The sequence below is a fragment of the Macrobrachium rosenbergii genome, chromosome 12 (genome assembly GCF_040412425.1).
Source record: "Macrobrachium rosenbergii isolate ZJJX-2024 chromosome 12, ASM4041242v1, whole genome shotgun sequence".
Taxonomy (NCBI): Eukaryota; Metazoa; Arthropoda; class Malacostraca; order Decapoda; family Palaemonidae; genus Macrobrachium; species Macrobrachium rosenbergii.
Genome location: NC_089752.1, coordinates 84931236 through 84946682, shown reverse-complemented (window position 1 = coordinate 84946682; position 15447 = coordinate 84931236). Strand labels below are relative to the sequence as shown.

Here is a 15447-nt window from a genome sequence, read left to right as displayed (position 1 = left end):
ACAGTCGTATGACAAATATTTGACCTTTAGCCTGGAAGAACCAAATTGTGACATTTTCAATGTATACAGGGACATTTTAAAGTGTTGTGGCCGAGAGCCTAAGATTAGTCCCGAAGGTAAAGGAAAGCTGACGGTTGAATCTACCTCAGCTAAAGAAAGTGAAAATCTAAAATCATTGTCTCGCCTTGGAGGAGTCAAAGTGGAATGTGCCATACATGCCTGTTGGAACCACTCCAAGGGTATGATATTTGCCCCACAGCTCATGACATATTCTGAGGAAAAGTTAGTGGAAGAATTGAAAGATCAAGGAGTAATAAAAATAGAAAGAATGAAGAAAAAAGTAAATGGAGCCCTAGTCCCACTTCCCAACTTGATAATCACTTTTAATTCCACTCGATTGCCTAATATAGTGAAGGCAGCCTGGTTACGCTTCAAGGTCAAACAATACATCCCAAGGCCAAGGAGATGCTTTCATTGCCAGGAATTTGGACACATGTTAGGGTCATGCAGGCAGAAACTGCAAGGCAAACCTGCCATTTGTGTCAAGTGCAGCGAACCAGAGCATGGCATATGTAACAAACATGCCAGGTGTGTACATTGTGGAGAGAATCACCCTTCATCTTCAATAAATTGTGATGTATACATCATGGAAAAGGAGATTCAATCATTAAGGGTAACTGAACGACTTACATTTAGAGAGGCAAGAGAGAGAGTATTAAACTTATATGTTAGACCTTTTTAGCCTAATTGTGATCCACCTTCAAGAATATCCTTTGCCAGTGTAGCCGCCAACCGGAGAAAGAATATAAATGGTACAAAGGCCAATCTAAACAAAACACCAGTGATGACTCGTAACAGAGCTCTTCGGAGGCTGTGCCAGGGATGGCTGGCACTTCTGCCTCTTCGGAGGCTGTGCCAGTGATGGCTGGCACTTCTGCCTCTTTTGGAGGCTGTGCCAGTGACTGCTGGCACTTTTACCTCTTCGGAGGCTGCGCCAGTGGTTTCTGGCGTTCCTGCCTCCCTTGGAGGCTGCGCCAGTGATTGCCGGGCGGTTCCGCCTCTTCAGAGGCTGCTCCAGGCATTGCTGGCGCTTCTGCCTCTTTGGAGGCGGCGCCAGTCATTGCTGGTGCTTCGGCCTCCTCGGAGGCTGCGCCAGTGGTTGCTGACGCCCCCACCTCTTTGGAGGCTGCGCCAGTCATTGCTGGCGCTCCCGACTCATCGGAGGCAGTGCCGGATGTAGCTGGCACTGCTGATCTTCACACCCCTCCTCAGCTTTGTCTGGTGTCCCTGAAACCGACAACCCCCTAAAAAGGAAGGCCGCTACAAACAATCGGTCTCCTTCTAGAAAAAAGGAGCAAGGTAGCAAGCTGAAAGCGCTTAAAAGAGGCTCCAATATTACAGCCTTTAAAGGAAAATAAAATTCGTTAACTTTCTCCAGTGGAACTGTCAGGGATTGAGAGCAAAGTGGGAAGAATTGAGACTGCTCATATTAGAAGTGTCTCCTGTTTGTATAGCTCTGCAGGAGACCATGATTGGTAACAACATGTGCCCCAGCCCACGAGAGTATACATCTTATTACTCCACCTATAATTTAAATATGGGAAGTCATGGTGGTGTAGTTTTGTATGTTCGAAATGATACCCCACAAAATCCTATTAATATCCAGTCAGCTTTGCAAGTAATAGGTGTACAGATCCATCTACAAAGAAAATATACAGTATGCTCTCTCTATCTACCACCAAATGAAGTCTTCCCAATCAATGAATTTAAATCTCTTATCCAACAGTTACCACGTCCCTTTATTATTTTGGGAGATGTGAATTGCAGAAGCCCTCTTTGGGCTGATATTGTCACCAACCAAAGAGGAAGATGCCTAAGTTCTATCATAGAAGGTGAAAATGTGGGGATCCTCAACTCTGGGGAGTCTACACATTTTCACGTTCAAACAGGCATGCTATCGGCAATTGATCTATCTATATGTAGTGATGACTGCCTTATAGATTTTAATTGGAGAGTTATAAATGATAGATTCACCAGTGACCATTTCCCAATAGTGGTGAGTTCAGCATCAAGTCCTCCATCTTCCAGGCTACCTAGATGGAATACAAAAAAAGCTGATTGGGCAACATTCAGGAGCAAAGCTCAATAGATGACTCTGCTGATGACTTTCCCAGCGTAGATGATGCTCTTGAATTTTTAAGTACAATATTGTTCTCGGCTGGTCTTCAGTCCATACCCAGGACATCAGGCGTATTTATCCGCCGACCGGTTCCCTGGTGGACTCATAAATGCCAGGAAACTCATAGAACTATGAGGTTTGCATACACAAGATACCATAGACAAAAATGTGAGTATTACCGTGTAGAATTTCGAAAAGCAAGAGCTCATTTTCGTTTGGAAATCAAAAAGCACGAAAAGAATCTTGGACAATCTTTATTTCTTCAATAAATTCAAAAACTCCTCTAACACTAGTTTGGAAGAGAGTTAGAAAAATAGCAGGCAATTTTACTCCCTGTCAACCTCCAGTTATCAAGATCAATGGTTGTGAGGTAGCAGACCCCAGTTTAGTTGCAAATGAGTTTGCTAATCATTTTGCTAATGTTGCAAAGAAAAACGATGATCGACCATACTCGGCTCAAAGGCAGCAGATGGAACAAGTTGAAATAGATTTTAATACGTTGAGACATGAGAAATACAATGATCCGTTTACGATGAGGAATTTCTATCGGCCCTAAATAAATGTAATGAATCAGCTCCTGGACTGGATGATATAACGTATTCAATGATTAAGCAAACCCTGAAAATACCAAACAATTCATATTGAGCCTTATTAACAGAATTTACAGGGAGCATATCTTCCTAAGATCTGGGAGATGTTAAAATTATTGCCATTTGCGAAACCTGGAAAAGACTCGTTTAAAGTAGAAAATTATCGTCCAATTGCACTATCATCATGTTTGTGCAAGATCATGGAAAAAATGGTTAACACACGCTTGATGTGGTACTTAGAACGGGGTAAATATCTGTCCCCAGCACAGTGTGGCTTCCGAAGCATGCACTCCACAAATGATGTTCTACTTCGAATGGAGTGTCAATATGTGAAGCTTTTGCCAACAAGCAACATCACATCACGGTCTTCTTTGATTTGGAGAAGGCTTATGATACAACATGGAGATATGGCCTTTTGAGGATCCTTCATGAATGTAACCTGAGAGGCAATTTGCCCCTCTTCATTAAGGTTTTTATTAAAAATAGGCTATTTCAGGGTCCTGGTTGAGCAACAATGTCAGAAGTATTCAGTCAAGAAGAAGGAGTACCACAAGGAAGTGTTTTAAAGCGTAACATTGTTTGCCTTGGCAATCAATGGGGTTTCAAAATAATTCCCTCAGATATAACATATACCCTTTTTGTTGACGACCTTTCAATCTCCTTTGCAGCTTCAAGGATGGCAGTGGCTGAACGTCGCCTTCAGCTCTGCATTGACAATATAGTGAAGTGGGCTGAGGTTAATGGTTTTAAATTTTCTACTAGTAAAACGGTAACTATGCACTTTTGTCGCATAAGAGGATTTCATCCTGATCCAGATCTATTTATTCATAGGCAAAGAATTCCATGTGTAGGTGAAACGAGGTTCCTTGGGTTGATTTTCGATGGTAAGCTGACCTGGATCCCAAATCTGAAGTATATAAAGACCAAATGCTTGAAAGCGATGAATTTGCTGAAAGTTCTGTCTCATACTGTGTGGGGTGCAGACAGAACTCAGATGTTGAGATTGTATAAAGCCCTGGTCTTTTCCAAATTAACGTATGGATGCACAGAAGTTTACACGTCTGCAAAGCCCAATAGCCTTAAAATGCTCAACTCGATTCATCATGGTGGGGTTCGGTTGTGTACAGGAGCATTTAAATCATCTCCCATTGAGAGCATGTTGGTAGATGCTGGTGAGGTGCCACTGGATCTTCATTACAAGCGTCTGCTGGTTCGAGCTGGTATAGATTCCAGAGGCTACCTAAGTCTTTGACCAGCATATGTATGAGAAGGAAAGGCATTGGCATTATTATGAAAATCATCCCAAGCAACCGCATCCATTTGCTTTTAGAATAAACTTGATTCTCAGGGAATTAAATATGCCTAGGGTGAAGATTCTACCGGTAAAGTATTCTGTTATTCCCCCCTGGAAATTTCCAGAGGTAGAATTCTGCAAGTATTTTAATTTCAAGTCAGAATTGTCATGTGAGGCCATGCGGTCAATATTTTTAGAACATTCGATGGAACATGGCACCTACACACCAATCTTCACGGATGGCTCAAAGTCTGATGCTGGCGTCGGCTTTGGTGTAGTCTTCCCTGATATAGAGAGGAGTGGAAGGTTATCATCCGTTGCCTCAATTTTTACTGCCGAGATAAATGCAATTTTAAAAGCTTTAAAGAAGATTTTAATTCATAATGGAAACAATTTTATTATATATAGTGATTCAAAAAGTGTACTTCAGGCACTGGAATCTTTTAATCCTTTAAACCCCTGATTTTAGAAGTATTAGAATGGTTGTTTTTATTGAAAAGAAGAGAAAAGAAGTTAAGTTCTGTTGGGTGCCTTCCCATGTTGGGGTGGATGGGAACGAAAAAGCAGACCAACTAGCGAAATCAGCGGTCAACTCCCCAGAACCCACAAGATGCCTACTGCCATATCAGGATGTATATCCTGTAGTAGGACAAACAATAAAAAAAGCGTTGGCAGTCCCAGTGGGAGAATATTTTAACAAATAGAAAAATGCGTAGTATTGCATCATCTGTGTCTCCTTGGTCATATCCCCATATGCCAAGGAGACAGAAGACAGTGCTGTGCAGGTTGAGGATTGGACATACAAGACTCACGCATGGGTTCTTGATGTCCCGTGAGAATCCTCCAATTTGTGAAGACTGTGCTGTACCCTGAGTGTGGAACATTTGCTGGTTGAATGTCCCACACTTAGGAATTTGAGACAAAGGTTCCTGTCTTGGGGACGAGATGAAGTTGATAATTTTAATCTTGCTACAATCCTTGGAAAGGATTGTAACACTCAACAATTGTATACTTTTATGTTGGAAACCTAAATATTTCTGAAAAAAATTTTAGCTTGTATATAGAATATATGAAGAAATTTATTTATATTACGTATCATTTAGATACTTTTATATGAAATTTATTTTAAACCTATTTCTTTTTATACAAATATTTATATGCATACCTTTTAGATATTTTTATATGGAATTTTTTTTTTTAATATTTATATTCATAACTTTTAGATATTTTTATATGAAATTTATTTTAAACAATTTTTATATTTAAATTTGTTTCGGCGTCAATAACCTAGATGTTATGACACCAGATTTAATAAACAAATCAATCAATTATCAGTATTAGAAGGAACTTTACAAAAATTGACTTTACAGTAAACCCCCCGTATTCGCAGTCTCACAATTTGCGGACTCACGTATTCACGGATTTCTCTTTGGAACGTATCTACCCATTATTTGTGGAAAATTTGCCCATTTGCGGTATTTTTCACTGAGAAATAGTCACTAATTACTGTATTTTCATTTAATTTTCTTGACTAAAAAATGCACTTTTTGTGATAAAACTATTAAAATACTCGGGTAATGCTCGAGTTATGGTAATTCACTTCACGACAATTCGATTATGCAATGGGGTAGGGAATTAATACCGATAGGACAATGAAGTTTTCATATACTGTATAAAACTAATATTGTAATACTTACCTGAACACCTGAATTGGCCCTGGTCACCTACCAGCCCAAACTACATCCCCATAGCTTTTACCCACTAAGTGGGTAATTAATTGTCAGTGTTACCAACACTTACAGGAAAATCTTGTCAAATGAGCTACCTGAAGTACCGTTGGCAACGCTGCTGCAAGTCCCAGCTGAGTGAGGCCGAGATCCCCAATTGCGTTTTTCACTATTCAGATTGAAGTGGGGAGGAGGGTGGGAATCATTCAGGTGTTCGGGTAAGTATTACAATATTAGTTTTATTATGAAAACTTCATATTGCACAACACTCCCTAACACCTGAATTAGCCCGATTGACAAAATTTTAAGTAGGTGGGATCAGTCTAATTCAGCCCGACCTGCCAACAAGGAAAGCAGGTAACTCATTATTCCCCTACTCTGTATAAATGAATGTATCCTCACCTGGTTATCCCACTCAGCAGGTGAGGATGCCTGTAGAGAGAGTACCCCTGACGTCAGTCTCATGTCTGGGTACTGTCTGTGTCGAGCCACCTCTCATGTGGTATTCAAACCTCCTCATGGATAGAGAGTAGCAAAAAACCAACTTACCATATGGCTAATCACTGCCTCCCATGAGTAGCGGAGAACGATGAACCTCCCATGTGGCTTATCAAAGCACACTCATGTATGGAGGGGTACAATGAACCTCCCATGTGGCTAATCAAAACACTCTCATGTATGGAGGGGTACGATGAACCTCCCATGTGGCTAATCAAAGCACTCTCATGTATGGAGGGGTACAGTGAACCTCCCATGTGGCTATTGTAGCCTCTCATGTATGGAGGAGAAGTTGAGTGTGCAGGATCTTCAAGTTCTTCGCCGCCCATTGCCACTGATGTCTGCGCAGAAGAGATTGAAGAAACCAAACCTGTCCACCGGATCTACCTAACTTCACAGTACTAACACCAAACTTAATACTCTCACTATGAATCCCGACCAGCAGAGAATCCTAAGTTCCTTAAACTACATTCATTACCTGAAGTCCCCCCCCCCCCTTGACATTAACATTACTATGTAATTGTAAGATCAAGTTGGTCGCCACAAAGGGACCCAGTGAGTAACTCTTCTCTGAAGAAAACTGAATGTCTCTGAGGTAGAAAAGCCGTGAAAACCGACACCGACTTCCAAGTGGCTGCCTCTGAGAACCTCCTCACTAAGAAAATACCCCCTCAGTTAAATGAACACACCCTTGATAATAGAGTTAGCTGCTACACACGGACTAAGAGAATAACTCTCATGTGAAGAGGAGAACGATGAACCTCCCAAGTGGCTATTCAGAGCCTACCATGTATGGAAGGAATGAGGTAGTTTGCCAAGCCGTTGACCCTCCACCCTGCAGGTTGTAGCAAAGGCCAACATCCGACGAGAAAAGAAGTATCTCAGCGCCAATGAAAGAGCCTAGGCTAGCCTACAAGAGCGCCCCCTTGGACTCTCATAGGGAAACTATCAAAGACTGGGATACTTAAAATGTACTAAACCTAATTTCATGTAATTATATTATCACTGTTGCTTATGATTCTAAAGCGTAAAAGGAATTCCTCTATCTGGTTAACCTAAGAACCACTCACTACATGAATACCACCTTAGCTAAATGACCGTACCCTAGATAATAGACTTCGCCGTTACACGTGGACTAAGAGAATAACCTGAGCCTTTGCACTAAGAGAATACCACTTCAGCTAAATGAATGCACCCTAGATAGACTTCAACGCTATACACGCTGCGGCAAATTAAACGTCTCTTAAGTAAAGGAAGAAAACACTGAGACGGACTCCCAAGTAAACTGCCTCCAGAATAGAAGACACTGAACAATTCCTTAGAAAGGAAGATGAAGTGGACATACTCCGAATACTGTGTGGTTGGGGAAATACAGAGCCGAAGACAACGAGGACGAACCCTGAGAAGCCTGGGAAATCACCAGCAGTAAAAGAAATTCAAAATACTAAGTAACATCTGGAATTTTTTTTTTCTTTTGGGGAAGTGTGCTGAAGTAAATGAAAAAGCTGTTAAATACTAAATATAATGTAAAGTCAAAATTAATTTGTATTCAAGGGCATAAAGCTCGCACCACATGAGAATCGTGTAGTGTGCCCACAACTGTGTTTGTGGAGTGAGTGCTTATGAACCAGGAACCCTCTCTCCAAAAATAACTAATCGCATTATTTGAAAGCGTATGGGAAGGATTCCGCGGAGAGACAGGAAGTGTACACAGAAGCGGACGGAGTTTCTCAACCTTTGATAGACTTTAATATTCGCACCAGACATAAAGACATCCCCGCTTGATCACCGGAACTGAACACTTGCAGATAAAGAACCTTGAACGAACGAGGCAGAGTTTTAGCCTCTGACTCTGTCTTCGCCACAAATTCTGAAAGAAGAGAAGTACATATCATTTCCCGCCCAGGAAACCAGCCTAGAAAACTTCCCGAAGCTTGCCCACCTTTCTAGCTGCAGCTAAAGCCGAAAGAAAGAAAACGCTTAATCAGTTGTCTTAACGTTAGAACTTCCGACAAATCTCACGAAGGAGCCCAAGTCGGCAAGACCGGACATTAAACTTGAAGGAACGTAATAAATCATAGAAGATCTTACTACTAGAAATTTTTGGGAAGATAGAAAAATGTACTGCTAAGTGTCGAGCGGTAGCCAGCACCAGCCGAAAACAAAAGAATCTTGACTTTCCAAAGAAATAAGAGAAAATTAGCTATTTTGGTTATGGCAGGCCTAAAGATGGAATGACCTTCCTTACGACACCTACTTCCACATGTCCAGCTGGCCTGGTAAAGCTTACGGTTTGACTTTCTCAAGCTGAAAGAAACACTGTCTAGACATAGCTTTAGAGAGTCCAGTCTGTCGAGCTGTTCACTCGGCAGTCGCCTGCAACTAGGTTCGTCACACGAGTTTGGATGATAATGGTGAAAATGCGGTTGTCTAGAAGATCTTCCGCATGAGAAGGAACATCAGAACTTCTGTAAGGAGCATTGGGAGTTCCGGAAACCAAGGGCATTAGGGCCAGCAAGGAGATAGAGTCATAGACTTCTTGACACTACTGCAATTCCTGATTACGTGATGAATGAGATCAAATGGCGGAAAGCATACACCTCTAAAGTTCTATTGATCTGGTTCCCCCATGAGTTCCCAGATACGACACGGCAGTTGCGATGTCGCAAAGGAGACCCACTACTCTGTTGCGCACTAGGACTGGAAAACACCTGAGGGCTTCCTTTACAACCCTGAGTTCCCGAAGATTACGACTCCTCTCATTCCTGATCCCTCCAGAGGCCCGAAGCCTGGGTTCCTCCAAGGTTGCTCCCCATCCTTGATATGAGGCATCTGAGTACAGATGAATGTCGGGAAGAGGGGAGACGATAGACCTTCCGGATGTCAGATGCACCACTTCTGACTATCACAGAAGATCCGACAAGCGAGAATCGCTCCAGACTAAAACTGCATTCTCGATGTGGAGGTCCCAGCAATTCCTGAGGCATACCCGAAGAGAAAAGCATACGGAGACAACAAGACCCTGGAATTAAAAAAGAGAGAGAGAACAGGAACACCTCTACTTCAACATTTTGTACCCTTGACGATGCATAATTGCCGACATTGGAGATATGGGTTAGAAGCAACAAGTTCATTATACTGGCCACATCCCCTGAACCCTGAGCAGCCACACTAATCATGGCCTACTGTGATGCTACTGCTGACGACGGCTACACAAAATTGACCATGGAGGAGATATCCTCCTCCTTAAAAGATTGTTGCAGAGCTCAAAAGGCACCCTTAACAGAACCCTCTCCGAATATCCGGATAGTGAGGCGGAAGCTTTAAAAAGAAGTCCCTCCTCTTCTTGCCAAAGAACGTTGTACAGTCAGACGAAATGTTAACCTGGTATGCCAGCCCCATTGAAACCGAAGTGATGAGGTGTCAGGCAGTACAGGATCGGAGGGAGTATATCCATCTTGTTTGAGGAAACCCTATCAACCCGGACCACATCCACATAGAGTGGGACAAGGCCTCCGACTGGCTGCGAAAGGTGTCCTTCAAGATACAAGCCTCCCTAGATGAAACTGAGACCAGACTATTTGACAAAGGAACCCGAGAGAGAAGAGCCTCAACAGGTACATTGAGAGGAACCCTGACACCTGCAGAAGGGTTACCCCGCTACCTTGTAAAAACCCCTCCCGAATAGGAAGCAAGGTTGAATCCTGCTTACTTGACCCTATCAAAGCCACTAAACTACGTCTGCCTCCCTCAGTGCCTACCCTACACGGCCAAACCAGACCAGATTCTTTGACGATTGAGCAACTACCGGTTCCGTCACATATAGCAACTCGAACATCGCTTGATTTGGTAGTGTAGGCTCCTCCAGAGCCTTGGACTGAGGATAAAGAGTATGGATGAAGTCCACTATCCGCTTATACTCATTATCATTAGCTGAAGGAAAATTAATATCTGGTACCAGATCATCCTCTTCAATTGAACAATCCTTGTTGGACTGGTCCGACTGAGCCGGAACAGGAAAAGAGACAGGCCGACCCCTAGCAAATGCCAAACTCGGCACACCTGGGTGTGCGAGACAGACACCTGACGTATCAATCGCGAACATACTGGAGGCACCAAAGTAGGTTGCTCAAACCCTGCACCACCCAACGACGATGATGCAACACCTGGGCTGGCCACACCTGGGCGGACAACACCCACTCCTGAGAGCGAAGAGGCTGCAACACCCGAACCACGCAAACCCGGATGTATCAATTCCCATGAGAATGGGAATCCAGAACTGACCTACTGGTTAATGAAGAAGGGGGAAAAGTCTTTGATGACCCGGAATCAACCCCGAACCTACATGGATGCCTTAGACAGAGGGACAGAGAAACCTGCAGGAAAGTTGGGAAAGAAGAAGCCGAAGGAGGGAAGAAGGAAGAAGACACACTTGGAGTAACCACCGGGGTGCCTAACGCCGACGTTGGACGGGTGGAGAATGTACCAACTGGACCGGAACTCAAAGGATTTTCAAAGGAGAAGTTGTGAGTTACCGAACCCAAGGTAACAGAAAGGCAAATTACCAGCAGGGCCGGATTAAGCTGGTGGGAGGCCTGGGGCCTGCTCTGGTGGGAGGGCCCCTTTCCAACTCCTATTGCATACACTACAAATTATAGTCTAATTAATCTAGTAGCCAAAAGACAGTAATACTGATATATTAGTAGGACAGTTTTATTTAGGAAATACTACAGTGGGACTATTCTTCTGATGTTATTAATATGCATAAGCACAAAATAAAATAAGCATAAGCTGTTCTTGCCATATTTTTTTACACATATACAGTTACAATTATTTATATAAAATTAATAATGTAACTAACACATATAATTATAATAGCTCATTCTTTCTTATGGAGTTATATGTACAGCCAGGATTACTTTCTCGACACTTTTCTAGGTTTTTTTATTGCAAATTCACTGATGATTTCGTTGAAGTCCAGTTCACGCAATATATCTGACTCGATGCTCATTATACTGTAGTCAGATTTGCGAGACATTTCTGTTTCATGGATGTCCGTTATCTGTTTTCAATTAATTTTAGCTTTAAGAAAGAGCGCTCCCCACTGCAGTTTGACACCATCAAAACAAGGTATATTCGTAGAGCTATCTCTATGTTTGGGAAAGTGTCCTGCACACCCTTGTTCAATATAAGTCTATACAGGAAAAGCTAAGTGCTGATATCTGTTGGCTCCTCACCTGAATATATTAGCAAATGTTACAAACTGGCACAGTTCCTCCTTACATGTAATATCCAAGTCATCTGGATATGCCCTGACGAATTGCTCTGCTGTGTCGTGAAGCTCGTCTGAAGAAAGCTTTTGTAGATGTCTAAAAAATCTAAATTGACTTGATATCTGTTTGTATGCTTCCAGACGTCAGTCGAGAGAAGAGATAAACTGATCAATGACAGGCAAGAAAGTTTGTGTTCTGTATTTTTCAGAAGGGCTGAGTTGTACTACTTCTGCATGTCCATAATCCAGTGGGTTAAGTCGCACATTGCGGTGCTTCTGCCGAGATTCTGTCTGCTTATAATATGCTGAACCAGACTGAGACAGCTGTTCGCCTTCTTTTTCATAAGTGTGGAAGGAGTCACGCTTTGATGCAACATAGTCTTTCAAGCTAGTCAGTGATGCCACAGCAGTATTTAGATCAAGTTTCGAGTGTTGTAGAGTTTTATTAGTTACATCTGTTCTTTGCAGAATATCATTCCAGAAGGTGGTGTAAATTCCTGTTTCAAGTTGATTCATCTGTTTTAACAGTCCTTCTGCTTCACGGCGTACACACCTTTTTTCTTCAATGTCATCAACGATATGTTTAAGTACCTCCTTAATCTGCTCATAATCATGCTTAAGAGCCTTAGTTGCATCAGCTCTGCAGGACCAGCACGTTGTTGTGACATGTTTGAGGGTCAATGATGAATCATTATTCTTTAAAGCCTCATCCAGAAGTTGATACCGATGGGTTGAAATTGTGAAGAAGACAAACAGCTTTTCAAGGAAGTCAAAGAAATGTACAGCACTTGAGCAGCATTCTACAGCATTTTTACCAACCAGGTTAAGTGAATGTGCTGCACAAGGAATCGAGGATGCAAGACTGTTCTCCTCTCTCACTTTGGCTTGAAGACCATTGTATTTACCACTCTTGCTGATGCATTGTCGTAGCTTTGTCCACGGCAGTTTCCAAGGTCTAGGTCATGTGTGTTCAAAAATTCCATCAAAGCATTGAACATATCTTCAGCACCATGCCCTTTGTTTGCCATAAAGGTTGCAAAGCGTTCCACAGCTCTATCTTTCTCCATGTACCTCAATACAAGGGTCAGTTGGTCAATGTGGGCTGCATCAGGTGTGGAGTCCAAAGAGATTTAGTAATATTTTGACTTCTTTACTCTAGAAATAATGTCTCTCAGGAGTTGTTTACCCATTATGCTGATAACTTCCTCCGTTATTGTAGATGGCAAATAGTTTATGTGACCCTTTCCACGACTGGCTTCAGTTTTGATATGATGTGCAAGAAAGTCATCATACTGGGAAATAAGTCCAAGAATACCTAGAAAGTTTCCATTTCTAGGTGAACCAACCAATTCGTTGTCCCCTCTAAATGCTAAGCCCCGCTCAGCAATGAAGTGAATAACGCTAATTATTCGTTTCAATACTGATCTCCAATACCGCTCAAGATGTTCAACCTGTTGTGTCAGTTCTGTATCCACATGCCCAATTGCTTTTAACCTCCTATTGAAACCAACTGTAGCCTTCAGATGTTCTGCTGACTGCTCATGATTATGTAGACATTCATGTGAATGTTTCCAATCACAGAATCCGGTAGACGAGAGCAGAGAAGACTCAGATTTTTCTGTATTTAAGCTCATCAATCTGCACGTAAAGCAGTAAACACATCCCTTTTAGGGAGAGAAGCATAACCAGTTCCTTGTTATGACTTCCCCATTATGATTTTGACGACGGAAAAGCCCAAGCGTACACATTCTTGGATTGTGATCCTTTCTAGGTTGCTGCTTCGAGTGTGCGGAGAACAATCTTTCATCACAGTGCTGAACTGTTGATACACCCCTTTTCAGCCAGTATTCACGCATCTGCTCCGAAATAATGGATGGCCAAAGTCCAATGTCATTGTCCCTTGGTGGGCCCTCAACTTCAGCTTCTGAAAGACATTTGTCACTATCAGCCTCCATTTGTTTATCTTCTTCAGTTGGACCCATTACTATTTCTGTATTTTCTTTGTCAGGAGCAGTGGCTTGCTTAGCCATTTCCTCAGATTGATCAGGTTCTGCAATCTCATTACTCATTCCTGACATTTGTCTTGGTTGAGGTTGAACAGTGAAGAACTGGTCCAATTTTCTAATCTTTCCCATTTCTTATGCTGATTTTGTTGTTTCTTCCTTTGCTTTACGTCATTTTGAAGCCCCAGACTCCCAATTTCTTTTGCGGTGCCTATGTCTGTCTCCTTCTCGATTGTCCATGCTGCTAGTAAATTGTAATCTGAATTATATGAATTGACCATACTCACCATAAAATTGAAAATCTAACCTAATTAACAAAAAAATTTTGACAGTTCGAATAATCGATTGATTGCCTAATGCCTGTTGCCTAAATCAGTGATTTAAAAAAAAAACTGTTGTAATTTCTCAACATTCGTAAATTTCATAATTCGTCCATGCTCCATATGGCTTCCTGGCTAGTAATAGGTTTGGAATGCCTGATTACACCAAATAGTGAATGACAAAAAAAAAGCAAGAAACAAAAATAGGAAAAAAAGGCGACCTCACTGTAATGCATGATTTTTTTTGACTAGGGATAATTGTTAAAAATATACCACCGCTAGACACCACTGTAATGATAGAATTTTTTAATAGGTATTATTGATGAGAAAAAAATATCACCGCTAAGTCAGCCAGTGTGATGAAAGAATTTTGAGACTGAAGAGATTAATGAACTGCCACCAGCCTGGGAATCTATAAGGATGTCTCAGGCAGAAGTAGTATGTTGGATCCCTACCCATGTAGGGATTAAAGGAAATGAAGCTGATAAAGCAGCCAAAGAAGCAGTCCACATGGTAAGAGCAAATGTAAAAATCCCAATTAGTGATTACATAAGAGATATAAAAACAATCATTGTAAATAAATGGCAAAATATATGGAATGAGGAACCTATAAATAATAAATTGAAACATAGAATCCAGTGTTGGAAAATGGAGCTCATCAAGTAATTCTGACGCATCTGCGAATAGGCCACACTCGTTTGACACATGGACACTTGATGAACAGTCCACATGACCATCCTCCCGAATGCCCAGAAAGCAAAGTGTTGATAACAGTCCAACGTGTGTTGTGTGACTGTCCAAAATATAATAAACAGCGAGTATCAACCTTTGGAAAGAAATCAGTGGGGGAAATTTTGTCGAAACCTTATTCATTTTCATTCATCCCAGTTTTAACATTCATAAAGAAGTGTAACTTAGACAAAATATAAAACCAAACAAATAATGAAAATACAAAAACCTGTAGGGCATATAATGAATTAAAAAAAAAAGAAAAAAAAAATAATCTTTTGAATTTTAATTTTTTTATTTTTTTTAGAAATTTTATTTTCTTTTTAATTAATTTTTTTCTTTTTTGCACGTATGGAAACAAGCAAATGTATTTATTGTGTGCATGTGTCTCAGTGTAAAAGCATGTTCAATATACAGTTTTTTCTTTAAAACTTCATTTTCATTTATTCATCTTCATGCAAATGACCTATTTGGTCCCAGTTCTAGGCCTATGACCTAGACATGGTATTTCCTCCTAATCCTTTGGGCCATCCCTATGAGAGCTGATAGTCAGCTCAGTGCTCTGGTTAAACTATCTTATTGATAGTAATGATCTTTCCACAAACAAAAATGAATTATGGTATTAAAGGGTCAGTGACCCTTGTAGTTTTGTTGATAGTTTATAACATTTTGTTAAGTCATTTATAGTCAGCATTTCTGTATTCATGACTAGTAGTTACTCCAGTTTGTAGGTACCATTTGACACTTGCTATGGTATTTGATTTTGTATGTATTTTACTAAACCTATACAATATATCATTGCATATTCTTTGGTTCTGTGACATTCTTCTAGTTT

General features: G+C 41.2%; 1 protein-coding gene and 1 pseudogene across 1 annotated transcript in view; both read left to right on the top strand.

Annotated features, from left to right (window-relative positions):
• LOC136843747 (probable ATP-dependent RNA helicase vasa-like) overlaps positions 1–15447 on the top strand; it is a 711228-nt gene that overhangs the window by 36498 nt on the left and 659283 nt on the right. The window lies entirely within an intron of this gene.
• Positions 3503–10729, top strand: LOC136844117 (uncharacterized; annotated as a pseudogene).